This window comes from Carlito syrichta, unplaced genomic scaffold (assembly GCF_000164805.1).
Source record: "Carlito syrichta isolate Samal-C Ts95f unplaced genomic scaffold, Tarsius_syrichta-2.0.1 Scaffold302100, whole genome shotgun sequence".
NCBI lineage: Eukaryota > Metazoa > Chordata > Mammalia > Primates > Tarsiidae > Carlito > Carlito syrichta.
In genome coordinates this window covers 270,264-275,271 of record NW_007246196.1, presented here as the reverse complement: position 1 = coordinate 275,271, position 5,008 = coordinate 270,264, and positions in this window count along the sequence as shown.

Below are 5,008 nucleotides of genomic sequence, written 5' to 3'. Positions count from 1 at the left end.
GCCCCTGCTACTCCACCTCTAAACACTCTCCCACCTTGGTCTCAGTGTAACCTCAACAGTAGCAAAACTGAGTGTATTTCCCTTGAAACTGGCACTTGTGTTCCCTAGACCGGCAACATCAAGGTCATCTGAGAACTTGTCGGAAAGGCAAATTCTACTGGATCAGAATCCCTAAGGGTGAGACCCAGCGATGTGTGTTTTAATGAGCCCTCCAGGTAATTCCAATGCATGCTCAAATTTAAGAAGCACTGATCTGCAGGACAATGTCTGAGCTCCTAACTCATATGCCCAGCCCTCCATGCACAGGCCTTGGCAGCTCCTCTAACCAATCTCTCAGTGCCTTTCCTACAAGACACCATACTACACAGAGCAGCCAAGCACACTCAAAGAGGTCTCTGGTCAGCTCGTGGCACATCCTTGCCTGCATGTATCAAACATCTATCTCCTATATTTTAGATCTCAGCTTAGTGACCTCTAGAATGTCTTCCTTGGCCTCTCCAGGAAGAGATAAAAATAACTAGCATCTACAGGATACTGTTCCAAGAGCTGTGTAGTTGTCCTTGGTATTCACGGGGAATCGGCTCCAGGAACACTCCCCCAGATACCAAAATCCAGAGATGCTCAACCTCCTGATATAAAATGGCGTAGTGTTTGCATATAACCCACACATGTTCACTGTTTACTTTAAATCGTCTCCAGATTACTTTTAATACCTAACACAATGTAAGCACTATGTAAATAGTTGTTATACTATGTAGTTTAAGGAATAATGACAAGAAAAAAAATCTGTACATGTTCATTACAGATGATTTTATTTCTTCAAATGTTTTCTATCTGAAGTTGATTGAATCCACTGATGAGGAATCCACAAATATGAAAGGTCTACTTTATATACGGTTCTAAAGAGAAAAACAGTTGTTAAAGCATATGTCTAGAGATAGAGATATATAGAGAGAGTTATATGTAGCTATAGAGAAAGAGTTGTTGAGCAGATTCGATTTTATGTATCAATGCACATATATATTTAATTCTCTCAATAATAATAATTTTATGAGGAAGGCATCATTATAACCCCATTTTACAGATGAAGAAAGAGAAGGTCAGAGAACTTGAATAACATGTCTAATTAATAAGTGGTGAAAACGAACAGAGGTTGTTATATTAAAAAGTCACCAGCACTCGTGTGTTCATCGCCGCACAATTCACAATTGCAAAGACGTGGAATCAACTAAATGCCCATCACCCAGTGGATTCAGTGGATAATGAAAATGTGGTATATATACACCATGGAATATAAGTCAGCCATCAAAAGGAATGAATTCTTGTCTTTTGCAGCAGGATAGATGGAACTGGAGAACATCATCCTAAGTGAATTAGCACAGGAGCCAAAAACTGAACACCGTGTAAACTAAGGATCTGCAAAAGCATTGAGAATGATATAATGGACATTGGAGACTCAGGGTGGTGGGGAAGGATGGAGGGTACAGTGTGCACAGGTGGGGGTGGTGGGTACACTTAAAGCCCATGCTTCTCCACTATACAATGCATCCATGTAACCAAAAACTCTTTGTACCCCCCAAAGCTATTGAATTTTTTGAAGTGGAAAAAAAAAGTGATGAAGCTGAGATTTGAACGCCTGACTCTGGAGCCTTTCACCATTTTGTTCTATTGCTTCCTGTGATATATCCAGCCCAGTGGTTTCCATTCTTCACTTTGGGTTCATCAGAGCATGCCTGCTCCCACTGCCCCATGACAGGTCTTCAGTTGTGGAGAGAAAACACTCCAGTCCTACCCAAAGCTGCCCCTCTCCAGGCCAACACCCACTGCTTCCTCAGCCAGCTCCATGTGACTTGGCCCCTGTCCACACTGCCAGCCCTATCGCTACAGCTGGCTTCTGAGAGGAGGAGCTCTACGCATCCTCACATTGGCTGCCTTTGGCTTGTCCTATTTCCTGTTTCAAATTGCAGGGCCCAAGCCCTCGCATCAAGAATGATGACATGACATGCTTTCTAAAAAATCTCATTTTCTGAAGGCATTTCCTATTGATTTCCTTCCTTATTCACGCACCTCCTAGCCTGCTTGTGTATAAAAACAAAAAGAGAGAGAAAGGGATAAATTTTTTTAAAGAAAAAGAAATCTGTTTTTCCAGTTTCAGATGGGTGTGAGTCTTCTCGTCTACTTGGCTGGCAAGTTGCTGCCTGGGCGCCCTGTGGGCTGTCCAACCTGTGGCTCCCCAAAACCACAGGCCTTGGAACTGTGTCTGAATTCAGCCACCCAAAATTCCCCTTAAATTCCCCATTTTGTCATCCTTGTGGGATCCGTGGAAGAGGTATTTCTCTTCAAATTCTCTAGCTCAAAAGATCTGCCACAGAACCAAAAGGACCCCATCTCTTCTTTCTTCCACTTAGCCAATCTGAGTTCTCTCATCCCAGGAGACCTTCTGCTTGTGTTCTCTGAACTGTCCCATGTCTCACCTGCCCGAGGTCCTGAGTGCCAACTGTGGGGTTGGATATGCCTGAGCTGGAACTTCAGTTCCTTAGGAGGTGGATGGCTTTGATTCAACCTGTAATCCCACGCCTTTGGGAGGCTGAGGTGAGTGGATTGCCTGAGCCCGCAGGTTCGAGACCCACCCGGGCAACTTGGTGAGACCTCATCTCTACAATAAATCAAAATGAGCTGGGTGTGGTAGCGCACGCCTGTAGTTCCAGCTACCTGGAAGGCTGAGGCGTAAGGATCGCCAGAGTCCAGCAGGTGGAGGCTGCGGTGGCTGGGAGCGGCCACTGCACTCCAGTCTGGGTGACAGAGTGAGACCCCAACTCAAAAAATAAAAACATTAAATTAAATTTTAAAAAAGAGGCACTTCTTAGCTGGGCGTGGTCGTGCACGCCTATAGTTCAGCAACTTGGAAGGCTGAGGTGGAAGGATAACCTGAGCCCAGCTGGTTGAGGTTGCGGTGACTGTGAGCGTGCCACTGTATTCCAGCCTGGGCAATAGAGTGAGACCCCCAACTCAAAAAAAAAAAAAGAGGCATTTCACCTCTCTGATGCAATTTTCTCAAAATAATGACTTTCTTAGGGTTGTCATAATAGATGATCCCACATTTTACAGCTTAAAACAATAGAAATGTATTCTCTTAGAGTTCTGGAGGCCCACAGGCTTAAATGAAAGTATCGGGGCCACACTCCCTGTGAAGGGTGGTATGTATGTGTTTGTGTGTGTGTACATGTGTATGTGTGTGTGCAAGGGGGACCTCCCCCCAAAAAACCCAGATTTATTTATTAAAAAGTTGTATATTTGTTCTTACATGTTTAAACTTCAGTCACCTTCAAAATACTCTCCATTTGACACAGTACACCCACTGAGACACTTTATCCACTGCTCAAAACAGTTTCTGAAACTTTTCAGTTTTGATGTCTTTTAGTGTTTCTGCTGTTTTTGTGTTACCTCTTTCACATTGGGAAAATGTTTCCCCTCGAGGACTTTTTTCACCCTGGGGGAAGAAAAAAAGTCACTCAGGGTGAGATAAGGTGAATAGGGAGGATAGGGCATGGGGTCATGCCATTTGGGGTCAAAAACTGCTGAACACTCAGTGCCACTTGGGCAGGGGTGCTCATAAATCACCCATCATGAAATAAGCAAATGCATTGAAAGAATCTCCAAAAAAAACTTCACTGATGCTGAACACAGCCTCTCAAAACAATGCTAGCTGGTACACTGATGCTGATGGGTTCCTAGAACACTTACCTAGCAGTACCTAGCCTGTACAACAAGGGGCCTGCCCTCCGCAAAATAATTCCAGGGTTTTCTTGGGTCTCCCTTGTATGTATGTGTGTGTGTATATTTGTGTGTATGTATACATATGTGTGAATCCTTCCTTGCCTCTTCCAACTTCTGATGTCTCCAGGTGTTCCCTGGCTTGGAGTTGCATAATTCTGATCTCTGCCTCTGTCTTCACATGGCCATCTCTTCTTGTGTGTCTTTCCTCTGTATGTCTTTTATAAGGACATTTGCCACTGCACTGAGAGCCCATGGGACAATCTAGAATAATCTCATCTCAAGATCCTTAATTTAATTACATCTGCAAAGACTCTTTTTCCAAATAAGGTCACATTCACAGGTACCAGGAGTTAGCACATGGAGGTGTCTTTTTGGAGGCCACCATTCAATTCACTATAAATACCTCCTCCACAGGGTCGTTGTGTGATTAAAATGAGACCATAAATAGAGGGTGTTGGTAGTGTGCCAATGAATTTACAGACATAGTCTTCTGTTACTTCTCCTCTGCTTCTGTGCCCTCACCCTGCCCCACCCTGTCTGTGGAAGTTGACCTCTTAAGCTGGCTGCTTGTAGCTGGCCCATGGCCACTAATGGTCACGATAACAACTTGCATGTGATCACGATTCCACAAAGCTCTCCTCACACATATAGATCCATCTGATGCATATCAACAACCCTGTGAAATAGGCATGGCAGGTACTACACTTATCCCCATCTCACAGATGGGTAGATGGAGGCTCGAGAGGTCCCGTCACTTGCTAGGCCCATTCAGCTAGTAACTGACTTATCAGATGGAGCTACCAGACTTCTTCAAGTTCCAGTGTGGACAGAGGGTGACCCTGATGGGGATGCTCAGCTATGGTTCGTCTGGATGTGACAAGAATGCAGGGAGAGGACCACGCAAGAAATGGGATTCCTGCCAATGATCCAACTTGCCTGCACCTTTGCTGTGAGCCACACTGTAATACAGACCATACGCATTCCCCTAGGCTTGTGATGGGTTACCTGCCTGCCTCATCTCTCCTGGTGTCTGAAAGGATCTCATAAGGAAAGTTCTTGTTTCAGATTCTTGTCATGGTCAAAGGAGGCTAGTGGGAAATCATCTCAAAACCATGATTGCCTGGCCTGGTGTAGACGCCCTCAGGACATGTTTATAGGAAGGGAAGAAGGAGAACAGGAGCGGGGAACATCTGCCTGGGTTCTAGCTGGGAGGCTCACTCACAAGCTGTGT